This window comes from Phyllobates terribilis, unplaced genomic scaffold (assembly GCF_046119375.1).
Source record: "Phyllobates terribilis strain yellow unplaced genomic scaffold, ASM4611937v1 Scaffold_3__8_contigs__length_932513732, whole genome shotgun sequence".
In the NCBI taxonomy this organism is placed as follows: domain Eukaryota; kingdom Metazoa; phylum Chordata; class Amphibia; order Anura; family Dendrobatidae; genus Phyllobates; species Phyllobates terribilis.
In genome coordinates, this window is record NW_027362763.1 from 120838604 (window position 1) to 120856868 (window position 18265).

The window sequence follows — 18265 nt, forward strand, 5'->3', positions numbered from 1 at the left end:
TTTTTTTTACTTCCAACTTCACTGCCACTTTCCATGACTTTTGGGCAATGTGTAACCCAGGGCTGGCATCAGCACCTGGGCAAGTACCATAGCCCTGAGCAAGCAGGGGGGCCCACTCGCTGTCAGGGACCCAGACACGCTATTGGGCCTATGAGTCGGGGGGAGCTCTTTGCCAGTGCCTGCAAAAGGGCCCCGGAACTTGCAATGCGTACCTCTCCCTGTTCCTCCACAGCTCCGGCATCTTCGGACACTGACGTCTCAGGGCAGAGGATGCTATGACATCACTACAGCGCGTCCTCTGCTCTAAGCGTCACAGTGCTGAGATCCGGAAGACGGTGACATTGAGGAGTCCAGAACTGCAGCCAACGAGGAACGAGGAGAGGTGAGTGTTTTGATTTTTTTTTTTTTTTTTTTTTTAATGTTTGGAGAATTATGAGGCCCATTATTCTGTATGGAGCAATGTATGGGCCCATTATTCTGTACGGAGCATTATGTGGGGCCCGTTATTTTCTCTATGGAGGCCTATGTGGGGCCCGTTATTTTCTCTATGGAGGCCTATGTGGGGCCCGTTATTTTCTCTATGGAGGCCTATGTGGGGCCCGTTATTTTCTCTATGGAGGCCTATGTGGGGCCCGTTATTTTCTCTATGGAGGCCTATGTGGGGCCTGTTATTTTCTCTATGGAGGCCTATGTGGGGCCATTATACTGTATGGAGGACTATACTGTCCGGTCTGCACTGGGCGCTGCGAGGATTCACCGTTTTCTGAGCTATTGTGGAATTTACAATAGATATCGCTCATGTAATGTAAGAAGTGAAATCTTTGCATTGTACTATATAATATATATATATATATATATTATAATAAATTTCTCTGTGGTATGTGATAAAGGGGCCACTGGGACTCTTTCGCCCGGGGCCCAGAAAACCTGGAGCCGGCCCTGGTGTACCCGCAGCATGTGATCAGCAGTTAATAAGCGTCCTTTCTACATACATCTAGCTGTATACAGGCTTACAGCTGTCTGATTATTTTATTTGCTGATGACCATGTTGACACTCTTAGCCAGGGTCTTAAAGGGAATCTGTCAGTTGGATCATCCCTCATAAGCAGTCTATATGGGCATGTAGATCATAGGAAGCTGAATAAAACGATACTTTGAAATCTGTGATCTGCTTCCAGAGAAATCCATGATTTTCCTAATATGTAAATGAGCTGTTAAGATCTATAGGCCGGACATAGATCTCCCCGAAAATCTGCCCCCAGTACTTATTTTAAGTGAAAGGAGCGTTACCAGTGTGAGAAATGTAATGACTGACAGTCTGATCTCACTGCAGAGCTGTGTGTGATTATATTGATTTGGTTATACAGTAGAACCAGTGATACGACCATTTCCCCAAGGTGTCCTAGAATCCATTTTTCAACATAACAGGTCACATGTTACTGTGAGCAGCCTGTGTGGCCTAAACATGCTACCATGGCCTGCAGCGTCTCCAGACTTGTCTCTCATCAAGCACATCTGGGATGTCATTAGTGGCAATTGCAAAGAAGCTGCCAGCAGCGGATCTTGATGATTTGCCCAAGTGCATTCTTCGCCACAGAATATTCCTCAGACAACCATTAATAACCTCAGTGATGGCAGCCAAGGCTGTAAGTGTGGGGATTTCTGCATGTGGCATTCATATTCCAGACTGAATAAATTGAGATGTTTTGAAAATTTTATTTCCATTTTTTGAATCATTTGCAGGTCAGTAACCTGTCTATCCGTCCTGCGATGTCCATCGTTCCATGACTGTTCCTTCTTGGTGTATACCTACATTGATATATACATGGTCTCTCTAAAGGGCTGTTCACATTATCACATGTGTCATCAAAGTTGGATAAGTGATAGTCTGACAATTAGGACCCCCATGATCGGCAAGAACACTAAGGCCCATAAATGCAGTAACTGACACCTCTGGTGTGAATAGGACGGAGCAGATACTTCGGCCAGGACCTGAGTATTTGGTTCTTCACTAATGGGGGGAACATTAATCATTCACATATTTAATGTTATTTTTTTGTAACCCCCTTCCCTAATGAGGTATTAACCATCCTCTATACACAATCTTAGATTCTGACTTTCAGGTGTCCTATAAGATGTTGGTCACTTTCTCCCAGTAAGAACATTTATTCAAGATCCATAAGATCACAGGACGCAGCTGACGCATTTTGAGGCTATGAATGAGAATAGGTCTTTTGGATCGAAAAAAACCCCGAAACATTTAAATTTTGGATTTTTTTGTAATTTGAGCATAGTTCTTCCTCCGAGTAGATAAAGAGGCTATGTAAAAGTGGCTCCGCTGATGGCTCATCCTGGGTGATATATTTTATGTTCCCAGGCTGCAGGACACTTTTCATCTGTAGATAAGAACAATTGTTTATTTCTTCCACAGAACAGACCGGAAGGTCAATGAGCCTGGCTGGCCCTCAGATCCATTTATGACCCATTCACCTATGTCTATTTACCCTCAGGGCCTGATCCTGCATCTATGGTGGCGTCACCCGCTGCTCCTTAGATTAACCAGGCACCTGAAGATCACTTTTTGCACCCAGCTGTTCTAAAGATAAAATAATAATATACAACTAAAAAAATACTAAAATGTAATTTTAAAATGTAATAAATACATTTTAAATAAAATATAATAAATTTAATTTTTAAATTAAATACATTTTACGTTTAAATAATTAATAAAAACAATGTAATTTTTGAATTACATAAATTAAAATAAATGTTAAATAAAATAATCAGATTAACAAAATCAATGGCATTTTTAAATTAAATATTTTAAGTTAAAATAAAAAATTTAATTTTTAAATTGAAGGAATACATTTTAAATGAAAATAAAGGTAGTTTTTTTTTAATTAAATTAAAAAAAAAAAAATTAAAATTGTAATTTTTAAATTAAATACATTTAAAATTAAAATAAAGTTATTTTTTTAATTTAAATAAAATACATTTTATATTAAATAGAATAAATTTATTTTTTAAATGAATTAAATTGACAATAAAATAGAAAAAATAAAAAATAAAATGTATGTTTTTAAATTAAATAAAAGATACATTTTCAATTAATTTAAATATTATAGCAGAAATGTAATTATTAAATTAATTCCATTTTTTACTAAATAAATACATTTACAATTAATTTAATAAAAATAATTTCTTATTTTGCTTTATAGGGAACTTTTTTGTTTCTTTATTTTGCTTATCCTGTGTGAATTTGATGTATTATTTTAAAAGGAGTTCTCCAGTGAAAACAAGTTGTTCCTTATCCACAGGATAGGTGATTAGTTACTGATCGGTGAGGGTCTGTCCCCCAAAAATGACCTATGCGGAAACGTTCACCTTTTTTCTTTCATTTTGTGATGCGCCATTACTCGTAGAATTGCAACAATTCGAAATTTCCTGTTTGCTTGGATCTTGTTAAATCCATAATTATCAAGTAGTTCTGTACTGAAAACAAATCCGTCTTTCTGGATAATCAGATGCTGAATTACAGGAATCTCAGAAGTAATGATTTGCTTAGTGTGCCGATAGGAACGGTTATAATGTCCTCCCGCAGCTGTGGCGGTGCGATAAGCTGAGTTTCAGCCCTCGGTCATATTTCTCAATTATCTGCTGGTTTCTGTCCTTATCTGCTATAAAGTTGTTATATTTGAAGTCGGTGCCAAGACTTTTGTTCCCCTTTATTCTGCCCGGCTGCCGTCTGCCTCGGGTGAGACCGTGCCGTAAATGAGACCTTGTCCTGTTGGGTGGCGTTATATGGTCGATAATCTTCATAAAGGAATATTGCTGTCCTGTTTTGGCTCAACAAACTTTTCTGAAACTTCCATAGAAACGTGCCCAACAAACACTGGGTTACCTTCGGTTATCCTGCACCGGGCTCCTGTAAGAAGCGGCTGAGGGCTCGTACAGTAATGATTTAACAATGCCATTAGTCATACATTAACCACAGCTGTGCAAATAAACTGCGCAGACCAAACCTGCTCCCAGGCTGCACTGCTTTCAAAGAAAACTTTCTTAAAGGGGTTATCTGCTTTGGTCATTTAATTTTTGTGTAGCACCACCACAGGTCAAATAAAGCATTACACCCTACTCATTAAAAATCAAATGCGGGACAGGGCAGGTCCTACAGAGCCATTGTCGCCTTTGTAGCTGCTTTGTATGATCCTCTGGGCTTATCATAACTTAGGGGCCCCTTACAGTAGATACTCATCGGCCAAACCATCATCCACCCAGCTACTATCTCCCCCTGACTCTCCAATGCAAAGGGGCAATCGCTCAATCTCTATGAGAGAGTCACTGCCAGACATCTCTGGTGGCTTCTTATCTCACCAAGAAAAAAAAGATCAGCAGCCCGAAACCGGACATGGTGGATACTTACCGTATCTCCCCCAACAATCGTCTGCCGGGGAAGAGTTGGGAGGTCAAATCGCCACACAAATTAGACTGACAGGCAAGCTCACCGATATCGTTATATATAGGTCATATATCAGATCAGTAGGGATCCAACAACTAGTACCTCTATCGATCAGCTGATAACAGCTCCGCAGCGGCCAGATATAAGCAGTGAGTGGAGCTGGAGCAGCACAGCGCCATTCACTGTGTAGTGGTCACTCCTAGGTACTGCAGCATAGTTCCATTCACTGTGTAGTGGTCACTCCTGGGTACTGCAACACAGCTTCGTTCACTGTGTAGTGGCCACTCCTGGGTACTGCTGAACAGCTCCGTTCACTGTGTAGTGGCCACTCCTGGCTACTGCTGAACAGCTCCGTTCACGGTGTAGTGGTCACTCCTGGGTTCTGCAGCACAGCTTTATTCACTGTGTATGGGCTAATCCTGGGTACTGCAGCTCAGCTCCATTCACCTCGCAGCAGTTACTCCTGGGTATTGTAGCACTGCTCTGTTCACTGTGTTGTGGTCACTCCTGGGTACTGCAGAATGGCTCCATTTACTGTGTAGTGGCCACTCCTGGATACTGCAGCACAGCTCCATTCACTGTGTTGTGGTCACTCCTGGGTACTGCAGCTCGGCTCCATTCACCGTGTAGCAACCACTCCTGGGTACTGCAGCTCAGCTCCCCTTGAAATGAATAGAAGCTGAGCTGCAGTTTATTGTAACCATTACTAAACAGCAGGCTGTTCTGGAAATCCACCAATCTGATTTTGATGACCTATTTTAAGGACAACCCCTTTAACTAAGAATTAAATAATAGGGTATATAAATATGTTTCTTTTCTAAACTGGGCGACCCCTTTAATTAATGCTAGTTAGGAAGGCTGAGCATGTGAAGATGAGTCAAAATATTGCATGGAGGAAATATGGCATAATGAAAATTGTTGAATACTATATGGTAAAAGCTGCCATACGATGCAGAAGTAACAGTACCGCACTGTGGCTGACAACAGGGGTCATACAAAACTTTACCTTTAAAGGGGTTTTCCAGAAATGCCCATTGACAGAGTTGAGATCATTGTTGGGTCTATAGCCCCTCTCCCAGGATGTTCACTGATTAGAATGAAGAGGCTAAAGTCAGAGCGACTCCATAAAGAGCAACGTCTGGACTTTTGCATATTACATAACCTTAACCCCAACTCTTCCTAAAAATTCTCAAAACAACAAATGCAATAAAGAATATGGATATCTTTGGGGACTTTTTTTTTTACTTTAATGTATTCAGGTCTAAAAATTTATTTTTGCAATTGGGTTTCATGAAAAATTTTTCACTGTTTGCCATTTTAATGCTCTTTATTTCTCTGCACATTGTTGGTTTCAGAATGAGATTAAAGGGGTTGTCCAGTACTTTATATTGCCCCCTAATGTATCCCCCCCCCAGGGCCCCTAAGGATTTTTGTAATTAGCTTACGTTGCAGATACTGCCTGTGAGCGGCGCTATCTCTGGCCACTCACAGGCATCACGTGACCCCCGGCTGCAGCCGACTCTGACAGCTGTTGACGTCACGACAAGTGCTGGCAGCAGCCGGGGGTCTTTGTCTTCTGCGTTCCACGGTGGATGCCAGGCTGTGGGCGAGGTTACCCCCCGCGTCACACCCAGCATCCACCGTGCGCTCTGCCTCTCCACATTCATTAGGAAAGCACGCTGAGGACGCTGGGTGTAACGCGGGGGGTAACCCCGCCCATAACCCAGCAGCCACCGCGGGGACCCCAGCGCTGAGTCGCACCTCACTTGTTGTGACGTCAGAGCGGGGTCACGTGATGCCTGTGAGCGGCCACCGATGGCTCCGCTCGCAGGCATTATCTGCAATGTAAGCTAATTACAAAAATCCTTAGGGGCCCCGGGGGGGATACATTGGGGGGGGGGGGTAATATAAAGTACTGGACAACTTCTTTAACTAAGGATCTATAAGTGAGTTTATTCTGACGGGTGGTGGGGTTGTAACTCACTTATCTGTCTTTCACTGAGCTCCTCTCACCTGATTTATGCCCGTAAACCAGATCCAAGGAAAGCCGAACTTTCATGTGAACATAAATCAGCTGAGAGTAGCTCACAAGACATACAAAGTAGATGCGACATCTGTCAGGATGAACTCGCTGAAGGATTCTTACGTAACACATTCTGCAGACAGCAATAGATGCAACCTAAAGGCTATAAAAGTCAAAAAGTGAAAAATTTTGAACAAATAATTTTTAGCCAAAAAATACATGCAAAATACTAAAGGGAGTCTATCACTCCAAATTTACACTTCAAGCTAACCACATAGATTTATAGGAGACAGAGCAACAATAAAAATCGCTCTTTTCATTTTTACATCTGTTTATCAACTACTTCCAAAAACAACTTTTTTGTAATATGCAAAAGTGAGCAGTCAGTGCCTCGGTGCACCGTTCCACCCACTTATTTAGATTACTGTAACTTCTTTTATGTGGAATGGAAGCTCTGACATTGTCTTAAACCTCTGTTATCTGTATACTTTCCTTGTGCAAAAGCAAGATGGCATTTCACTCTCTCCTCGCTTCTGACATTGCTTGTCTGTTATGCTATCACTTCAGTGCAGGAGACAGCACTCAAATCACTCTCAAGATTGCTATACCTGAGTGATGTCATCAGCGAGGAGAGAGTGATTTGTGTGCGCTCTCCTGCACTGAAATGATAGCAGAGGAGAAATGTCAGAAGCAAGGAGATAGTGATTTGTGTACTCTATCTGGCACTGAATTGATAGCAGAGGAGATGAGCAATGTCATAAGCAAGGAGAGAGTGATTTGTGTGCTCTCTCCTGCACTGAAATGATAGCAGAGAAGCATTGGCAGAAGTGAGGTGAGAGTGATTTGTGTGCTCTGTCCTGCACTGAAATGATAGCAGAGGAGATGAGCAATGTCAGAAGCGAGGAGAGAGTGATTTGTGTGATTTCTCCTGCTCTGAAGTGATAGCAGAGGAGATGAGCACTGTCAGAAGTGAGGAGAGAGTGATTTGTGTGCTCTCTCCTGCACTGAAATTATAGTAGCGGAGATGAGCAAAGTCAGAAATGAGGAAAACAAGATTTGTGTTCTCTCTCCTGCACCAAAATCATAGCAGAGGAAAGGAGAAATTTCAGAAGTGAGGAGAGAGTGCTTTTTGTACTTTCTCCTGTACTTAAGTGATAACAGAGGAGAGGAGCAATGTCAGAAGCGAAGAGAGAGTGATTTGTGTGCTCTCTCCTGCACTGAAATTATAGCAGAGGAGATGAGCAATGTCAGAAGTGAGGAGAGAGTGATTTGTGTGCTCTCTCCTGCACAAGGACAATGATCACACAATGGAGGTTTATCCTCCGACAACTATCAATCAACATAAAAGTAATGATTGTAATCTGAACAAGTGGATAGAACTGTTTACCAAGGCATTTAGCCACGCCAAGGGAGCACTGGGTGCCCTCATTTGCATATTATAATACGTTTTTTAGGGGCAACAGGGGAACAGATTTAAAAAATGAAAAGAAATGTTTTTACTGTTGCCCCATCTCCTACAAGGTTATGTGATTTGTTTTGAAGTGTGAATTTGGGATTACAAACTACATATCCCCAGAGGCGTCCATATCCTTTAAGACAAAGAAACTGTACAGTCATGGCCAAAAGAATTGAGAATGAGACAAATAGTAATTTTTCCAAAGTTTACTGCTTCATTTTTTGTAATGGCAATTTGCATATACTCCTGAATGTCAAAGAGTGATCAGCTTAACAGCAATTACTGTACTTGCAAAGTCAATATTTGCCCAGAAAATGAACTTTAACCCCCAAAACACATTTCAACATCATTGCAGTCCTGCCTTAAAAGGAGCAGCTAACATCGTTTTAGTGATTGATCCATTAACACAGGTGTGGGTGTTGATGAGGACAGGGCTGGCGATCAATCAGTCATGATTAAGTAAGAATGACATCACTGGACACTTTAAAAGGAGGCTGGTTCTTGCTATCATTGTTTCTCTTCAGTTAACCATGGTTATCTCTAAAGAAACACGTGCAGCCATCATTGCACTGCACAAAAATGGCCTAACAGGGAAGAGTATCGCAGCTACAAAGATTGCACCTCAGTCAACAGTCTATTGCATCATCAAGAACTTCAAGGAGAGAGCTTCCATTGTTGTCAAAAAGGCTCCAGGGCGCCCAAGAAAGACCAGCAAGCGCCAGGACCGTATCTTAAAACTGTTTCAGCTGCGGGATCGGACTACCAGCAGTGCCGAGCTTGCTCAGGAATGGCAGCAGGCTGGTGTGAGTGCTTCTGCACGCACTGTGAGGCGGAGACTCTTTGAGCAAGGGCTGGTTTCAAGGAGGGCAGCAAAGAAGCTACTTCTCTCCTGAAAAAACATCAGGGTCCGACTGATATTCTGCAAAAGGTACAGGGAGTGGACTGCTGAGGACTGGGGCAAAGTCATTTTCTCTGATGAATCCCCTTTTCGATTGTTTGGGACATCTGGAAAACAGCTTATTCGGAGAAGAAGAGGTGAGCGCTACCACCAGTCTTGTCTCATGCCAACTATAAAGCATCCTGAAACCATTCATGTGTGGGGTTGATTCTCAGCCAAGGGAATCGGCTCACTCACAGTCTTGCCTAAAAACAGCCATGAATAAAGAATGGTACCAGAGTGTCCTCCAAGAGCAACTTCTCCCAACCGTCCAAGAGCAGTTTGGCGCCCAAAAATGCCTTTTCCAGCATGATGGAGCACCTTGCTATAAAGCAAAGGTGATAACAAAATGGCTCATGGAACAAAACATAGAGATTTTGGGTCCATGGCCTGGAAACTCCCCAGATCTTAATCCCATTGAGAACTTGTGGTCAATCATCAAGAGACGGGTGGACAAACAAAAAAACCAACAAATTCTGGCAAAATGCAAGCATTGATTATGCAAGAATGGACTGCTATCAGTCAGGATTTGGTCCAAAAGTTGATTGAGAGCATGCCAGGGAGAATTACAGAGGTCTTGAAGAAGAAGGGGCAACACTGCAAATATTGACTTGCTGCATTAACTCATTCTAACTGTCAATATAACCTATTGGTACTCATAATATGATTGCAATTATATTTCTGTATGTGATATAAACATCAGACAGACACTAATAAAAACCAGAGGCCAGCAGATCATGTGAAAATATCATTTTGGTGTCATTCTCAAAACTTTTGGACATGACTGTATATAGGAGTAAAATTGTCATAGATTTTGCTTTTACTATATCGTTGGGTATATATTGCTCCCATAATTAGATTCTCAAATCTTTAAAGTCTTGCAGATAAGATTTGTAGTCAGTACATGCGATGAAGGAATGCAAAATCCAGAGGCAGTGGAGCCTCCAGGACATTTCGCCATTGTGCCCTTTCTTCTGGCCATGCACAAATTTTTTTTTTCTATCTACTAAAAGTATGAATTCATTGCAGAGGTACCATAGTAAACCGCAGACAAAACCATCAGAGCCTCATTTACACAGATGGGAGCAATTTTGCTTGCTTAGCCGACTGCTTCCACTACACATGGACCTCCGCCTCAAGGCTTGTGATAACATATCCTGTGCTCATGGTCGTCGCCTCTTTGGCTGAATAAAACTGATGGTAGCTTGGGGGGCAAAAAAGACCTGACCCGTAAACACATTCCTCCCGCAATCTTGAAATGCTTGATATCTACACATCTACATGATGGGAATCAACAATGGGGTGGAAATTTTATACCCAACTACAAAAGATATGTCTTGAGGATTATGGCCCATTAGGCACTGCCCAAATATTCAGTCCACCTTGCCTATGAGGGTTTATTGAGGTAAGGGGAGTGGTCAGTTCTCTGGTCAAAGTCATTTAAGACTTATTACTGCCGTATAATTCTCTCTCTTAGTAAATCATTATTTATAACCCGCAACCAGTTGACGTCTATCTAGTGTTTGAGTCATTATGGGACGGGTTGTAAAGACCGTATGATTTGCAGCCAATGTTATACAGTACATCGGTGTCTGCATATATTCGTATGGACACATTCACTTGTGTAGCTGGGACCAAAGTAGTGACGTGGAAGTGCTACCTATGGATGGATGACTGACAACTCAGACGGATTGCTCTAATGGGCATCATTGTGACATAGGGCGCTACTGTGGCACCTTGTGGTAGTTTGGTTGGCTGTGATCTGCCGCACACTTTACCTAAATAGAGGCTAAGAGGCGAGCTCAAAACTGCTGCAGCATTATCCTGCTGAAAGAGAAGGAGATGCAATGTGAGATTACGGGCAGTTACGGAACGCTCAATGATGATGTCCAGTGGGCAAGTTCACAGTGGAGGAATGCCCTGAGTAAAATTATTGACCCTTATGGAAGTCCGGCTTGAGATGAATTAAAGTGACTTGGGTCTGGGTCGGATTGTTGTGGCTAATGTCAGTCTGCCAGTGTACCATACAAGTGTAACATAGAAGTATACAGCTATGAATTATACCAGAATTGAACCAGAAGGGAACTGAAAGTAACTGGATACTTAGTCACAGAAAACTATTTTTCTGTTTGTTTTCACTTTCTCCTCTATAGTCCTTCACTTTCAGCTAACCCCACTAATCCCTACACCTAGTAAGGAAGTGGTCATCTCTCCCTCCATCCTCCCAATCCACCTCACCTCCTCCTCAGAACTGTCCCACAACATACAATCCTTTGTCTCCAAACACTGACAGCCTTCTCATGCTCTCTCCTGCTCCCTTCTACTAACACTTTCCCTGCTCCTCCTCATCACCAGCGATCTCTCCAAATCTCGGCCCCCCCACCACATCCCCACAGTCACATCTACCTCTCATCCTAGATCTATCACACATTTCCGCAACCTTTCTAACCTTATACCCAATCGCCCAGCCCCCGCTTCCCCAGTCCCACTAACAGGAGCTCTATGGAACGCTCTCTCCATCTGCAACAAACTTTCCTACATCCATGATCTTTTCATTGCTAACAAGCTTTCCTTCCTCGCCATCACCGAAACCTGGCTCACCCCCACTGACACAGCCTCTCTAGCTGCACTTTCGTATGGTGGATTCCACCTTTCCCACATCCCCCGCCAGAACGGCAAGCATAGCGGAGGAGTTGGTTTTCTCCTGTCAGATAACTGCTCTTTCTCACATATTCCACTTCCACCCTCCGTTACCCTCCCCTCTTTTGAGGAGCACTGTGTGCTCATCTACTCCCCCTCCAACCTCCAACTGGCTGTTATTTACCGCCCCCCAAGGCCAGCCACCAACTTCTTAGACCACTTCACCACCTACCTACTTCACTTCCTTTCTGCTGACATCCCCACTATCATCATAGGTGACTTCAACATCCCCATTGACACTTCCCACTCATCTGTCTCTAAGCTTCTATCTCTCACTTCCTCCTTCAGCCTTGCTCAATGGTCTTCCACGCCCACTCACAAAGATGGCCCCACACTGGACCTCACCTTCACCTGCCTCTCTTCCCTATCCAACCCCTCCCTGACCACAACTTACTCACATTCTCTCCCCTCTCCTCTCCAGGTCCACAACCCCCCATCCAGAAACTTGCACCCCCTCGCAGAAATCTCAAACACCTTGACCTACGCTCACTCTCTGAATTCTTTCTCCCTCTTACAGTCATAAATTCCTTACACGATTCAGATGCTGCTGCCGCTTTATATAACACCACAACTGCTGCAGCTCTTGAATCGGTCGCCCCCCTCACACATACCAAAGCTCGCACAATCAACAGGCAAACCTGGCACACCAGCCTGACTAAAGACCTGAGACGGGCTTCCAGGGTTGCTGAATGGAAATGGAAAAAGTCCCACTCCAACGAGCACTTCATTTGCATTCAAACAGTCCCTCACTACTTTCAAATCCACACTCACTGCAGCAAAACAAACCTACTTCTCATCCCTGGTATCATCCCTGTCTCACAACCCTAAACAGCTATTCAGTATTTTCAATTCTCTCCTCCATCCCCCAGCTCCCACTCCCTCTCCACTCATCTTAGCTGAAGACTTTGCCTCATTTTTCAAGCAGAAAATTGACAACATAAGGCAAAGCTTTTGACATAAGTCCCAACAGCCCCTTCTCATAACTACTCAACTCTCCTCCTCCAAAACCAGCTTCTCCGCCATCACGGAAGATCAACTTTCCTCTTCACTCTCCAAGTTATATCTCACCTCCTATGAATTTGACCCAATCCCGTCCCACCTCATCCTAAACCTTACCGCAGTCTTCATCCCAACCCTAACCTACCTCTTCAACCTGTCACTAACAACTGGTGTCTTCCCCTCATACTTCAAACATGCCTCGATCACACCCATCCTCAAAAAGTCCTCCCTTGACCCATCCTCTCTGTCTCGCTATTGCCCCATATCACTTCTCCCCTATGCCTCAAAACTACTGGAACAACACGTCCATCTTGAACTGTCCTCCCACCTCTCCTCCTGCTCCCCCTTTGACCTCTTACAATCTGGCTTGCGACCACACCATTCCACTGAAACTGCCCTGACTAAAGTCACCAATGACCTACTAACTGCCAAATCCAAGCGACACTAATCTGTCCTCCTGGACCTGTCATCTGCCTTTGACATAGTGGACCATTCACTCTTACTACAGACTCTCTCATCCCTTGGCATCACAGACTTGTCTCCCACTCACACACCACCTCCTCATCTCTCCCCCTATCTGTCGGTGTCCTCCAAGGCTCAGTTCTAGGACCCCTGTTCTTCTCCATCTACACCTTCAGCCTCAGACAGCTCATAGTCTCACAGTTTTCAGTATCACCTCTATGCTGATAACACACAGATCTACCTCTATGGACCAGTTATCACCTCCTTACTAACCAGAATCCCACAATGTCTGTCTGCTATTTCATCTTTCTTCTCAGCTAGATTTCTAAAACTTAATATGGATAAAACTGAATTTATCATCTTTCCACCATTTCACTCAGCCCCCCCCATCTGTCCTATCTATCAAAGTCAATGGCTGTCCACTCTCCTCGGTCCCGTAAGCTCACTGCCTTGGGGTAATCCTTGACTCTGATCTTTCCTTCAAACCTCATATCCAAGCCCTTTCCACTTCCTGCCGACTCCAACTCCAATATTTCCCGGATCCGCACATTTCTCCATCACGAATCTGCAAAAACACTAGTGCACGCCCTCATCATCTCCTGCCTCAACTACTGCAACCTCCTGCTCTGTGGCCTCTCCTCTAACACTCTCGCACCCCTCCAATCTATCTTAAACTCTGCTCCCCGACTAATCCACCGGTCCCCCCGCTATTTCCCAGCCTCTCCCTCCTGTCAATCCCTTCACTTGCTCCCCATTGCCCAGAGACTCAAGTTCAAGACCCTAACCTTGGCATACCAAGCCATCCACCACATGTCTTCTCCATGAATCTGTGACCTAGTCTCCCGGTACTTACCTGCACGCAAACTCCGAACCTCACAAGATTTCCTTCTCTATTCTCCTCTTATCTCCTCTTCACACAATCGCATACAAGATTTCCATCGTGCATCCCCCCTACTCTGGAACTCTCTACCCCAACACATCAGACTCTCGCCTACTGTGGAAAACTTCAAAAAGAACATGAAGACCCACCTCTTCCGACAAGCGTACAAACTGCAGTAACTATCACTCCACCATACTGCTGCACAACCAGCTGTACCATCACCTACTGTATCCTCTCCCATCCCCTGTAGATTGTGAGCCCTCACGGGCAGGATCCTCTCTACTCTTGTACCAGTTGGTGACTCGTTTTTGTTCAAATTATTGTACTTTTTGTTTGCTATGTGTGGCGCCCCTGAGGGTTCGACCGCCACAGGGATGCTGCACTTCTTTAATGGAGTGTGGTGTTCCTCCTCTGAGGTAAGGCCAGTGTGATAGTCGTGACCCAACCTCTTGCATCCAACACCACACTTCTCCACCAGAGGGAGCTAGTAAGCACTAGGTGCTGCTCCCCTGGTTACAGGGAGACTGGGGAACACAAAGTGGTAGGAACCAGTTAGTGGGTGAGGGTGGAGGACTAACAAGTTAGTTACGCTTCAAATCTAATATTTAATGTAAGGCCATCTTGGCTCTTCGGGTGCTCTGACTGTTCTTGACTGATGCCTGACAGTACTCGGCTGTACTATGGCTGTACCCTGACTGGTGTCAGAACGTGATTTCCTACCCTGAAAGTGGATCCTGTGTGGGCCTGCAGGGGATGGAGACACGGCCCAAGTCCCTAGGCCTTGGGATGATGGGCAGGCGGGAGATAAGGACTATCTCAGCCCGGTCGAGGACCATGAGCAAGAAGGCCTGGGAGCTCTAGAGTGTGGCTCCGTAGCAAATGGATCCCAGGCAGGATGCAGACGGAGCGGTGTACGCCACCTGTCCTCGCCAACCTGATATATTCAGAGGGACTCCGGCTGCAAGAGGGGTACCGGCCCCCGACACCCGACCTTTCTACTCTACGTCCTGGACGGGAAAGCCCGGTTAGGCCCAGAGGATCCCACCGGGTATCGGACGGAGCGGAGCCGCCACCCATGCCCTTGTTCTGAGAGGAGTTCAGAGGGAGACCCGGCCTATTTGCCCACACACGGACAGGAAGGAATTGGTCTGTAGTTCAGGAACACTCTGCTGTAAGGTCTCGACTGAATGCTGGACTTACTCGGAGGTAGTCGGGCCGCCGTCCCTGGTGAACGCAGGACTCCGCGGGGAGCAGGGAGTCGCCTTCCTTTGCCATCTGAGTGAGTAAAGCCTTGACCTCCGGATTGTTTATTCTGCGCCACACCGCGGGATGCAGCGCCCATCTCCCTCTACTACTACCTCTTATCTATCCTGTCCCTCTGCCCTGAGGCCTTGCTCCGCCTGTGGGGAGCAGTGAGAACTTAGGCCGCCATGACACCAGGCCTCGGCGGACTGCAGCGGTGCTGTTGACCCTTCACCAGGCACCACAGGTGGCGTAGTCGTTAAAATAAGCCACTCAACCCGGACGAGCCCACAACATCTTCCTTTTCATGTGACGGCCCTGAGCACAGGTCGGGTCCCGGCCACGGCTACATCCCATCTCTTCACCACAGGACCCGACACCGAGTCCCCCATCACCCAGGGTAAACTCAAAAAGGGGCTCTTCCGAGAATGAGGCGTCACACTATGTATATCCCTTTTCACATGTAAAGCACCATAGAATTAATGGTGCTATAAATAATAATAATGTACATATGGATTTCCTGAAACAACAGGAAATTATTTAAGGAAATTCACATGTAAAGCCCCATTGTTAAGCATCTGTCCTGAATCCAGGCTTTGCTTTTCTCAACCTGGTCAGCTGAACTTTGTTGTGCTCCATGTCGTGCTTTGCAGATGGCCCGGCGTGATCCCATGTAATTATCTGCCTGGGCCTATATAAGGCCTACCAGGACACACCTCTGTGTGTTAGTATTGGTGTTTCTAGTTTCTCTGAAGTTCTGTCCGTTACCTGTTTCGGGTCTTCCAGGACCATTGCCACTTGTTTAGAGTCTTCCAGGACCTGGTACCTGTTCCCGGTCTTCCAGAACCTCTTCTACCTATTCCCTGTCTACAAGGACCTCTACTACCTGTTTGTGGTCTTCCAGGACCTCTGCTACATGTCTGCCTGTGACTTCAAGGATGTCTCCTGTTCACCTGCAGCTTCTAGGACCCCTGCTACCTGTTCACAGTCTTCTGGGACCTCTGCTACCTGTTCCCGGTCTTCCGGGACCTCTGCTACCTGTTCCCGGTCTTCCAGGACCTCTGCTACCTGTTCCCGGTCTTCCATGACCTCTGCTACCTGTTCCCGGTCTTCTATGACCTCTGCTACTTGTCCACCTGTGGCTTCCAGGACATCTCCTGTTCGCTTGTGGTTTCCAGGACCTCTGCTACCTGTACCCAGTCTTCCAGGGCCCCTGTTATCTGTTATCCGCATGCTTCAACTACCTGCTGCACAAACATCCATGACCCGTGTGCCCATCTGGACCTTGGCCTTTGAGAATCCACTCAACCTAGTGAGCTTTATACCCATTTTATGAAATCCACATGTAAGTGTAGCACCCTGAGGATTCGGCTGCTACAGGGGTATTGCACCTCAACCCAGAGGTGTGATATTCCACTCCCGGGTAAGGAAGGAGTGTGGAACTGAGCTCAGATAGACTGCATGCACTACATACATCCCATTCCAGAGGAGCAGGCCGACGGCACTCCCACTTAGAAATGTGCAGGTGCGACCGAGCCTGTTCCTGGCTGGAGTGGGAGGGGGGAGGAACATCCCATGTAGTGTAGGGGCAGATAGGGGGAGCAGTCTGGGTAGTGATAGGAGCTCATTGGGTGCTGGTCACCTGAGCTCACACATAGAGGGTGTATATAAGGTGGGCACCATCAAAGATCAGGGTCAGACGCAGAGAGGAAGTCAGATGCAGAGGACAAGCCTGCAGCAAGGGAGAGAAAGAAACAACAGCCCTGGAGAGAGAGTGGAGTGCAGAAAGACCCAGAGGGGGACAAAGAAGGGACCCAAGAACCCAAATAAGAACACCGGGTGAGGAGTCAGCAGAAGGGTACCGGAACCCAAGCTGGTGGGGGCAAAGACATTCCCCAGCCAGAGACCGGAGACCGTGGGCAGTGTCTGTCACGGTCACCCACTACATTCACCCTGAAGGCACACCACAGGAAGGGTCAGGGAACCTTAGGCCAAAGGTTGCCCAACAGAAGGCCCGAGGGAGCTGGACTTAGGTGAATCACTGGTGGGGACGGCTGAAGAAAGGACAGAGGGAGAGCTCAGGGCCACGCTCCGGACTTGTTTGGGGGTTGACCGGATCCAGGACCTGGTGGACGCAGCACGGCTCGGGAGGTCACTTGGAGCTAGAGTGACCAGGAACATCTGCAGTAAGTAAAGACCCTTAACTGCACAACCCGAGTCTGTCATCATTACCGGCTGCACCGCACCACCACAACCCCCATCCTCTGCGCCTGTCCCCTCTGAGGCTATACCCCTCCCGTTGGGGGTTATCCCACCAAGCTGCGCATCCACCATCAGCCTCAGCGGACCCTGCTGCAGCGGCGGCCACAGTGACCGCATCACAACGGGTGGCGTAGTCGACACAACGAACTTTAATAACATCAGTAAAGACTGCCACATAACACATAGCTTGACGCCCTGGGCACGGGACCGGGTCACAGCCGCTCGGAGACTACAACCCCCCCCCCATCTGATCCGGTGCCGGGTATTCCCCTCAAAAAGGAATATGTCCCAGGGGGCGCGTCAACTTTGGCGTAGTCGGCAGGATTACGTGCCCGCAACACCCGGGTACTGCGTGCCTGAAGAAAAGTGCAAGTTTACCTCAGAAAGAAGACTCCTGCCGGTTCCGGAGGGTCCACGCCATCGGACTCCATCACCAGTCGTTTCCCGCCGATTGTCCGCCATTTCCAGCTTGTTCCCGCCATCTGCAGAGTTTCCCGCCACTGGGCGACGCTTCCCGCCAAAACCGCAGATTTCCCGCCTTGGAAGAGCAGCGGACGCCATTATGGGCGTGCCAAAGGAGGGCAAGAGGCCACCTCCCATCGTGGGCCAGGACAGAAAATGGCGCCAAAAGTGGAAACCGCCCCCACCAACAGAGACTGTGATGCTGGAGGTGTCTGTCAGCGTGAAAGAACTCCCCCTGGAGCTGACAGTCACCGAGTTGCCCCGGGACCGCCCTCGAAGTGGGAGGAGACGAAAGAAAAGAGAAAAGATGGGTGTCGCTTGGAGCAGTCTGGAACGAGCGCACCCGGAGGCAAGGTGTCTAGAGCGAGAGCACCCGGAGTCGA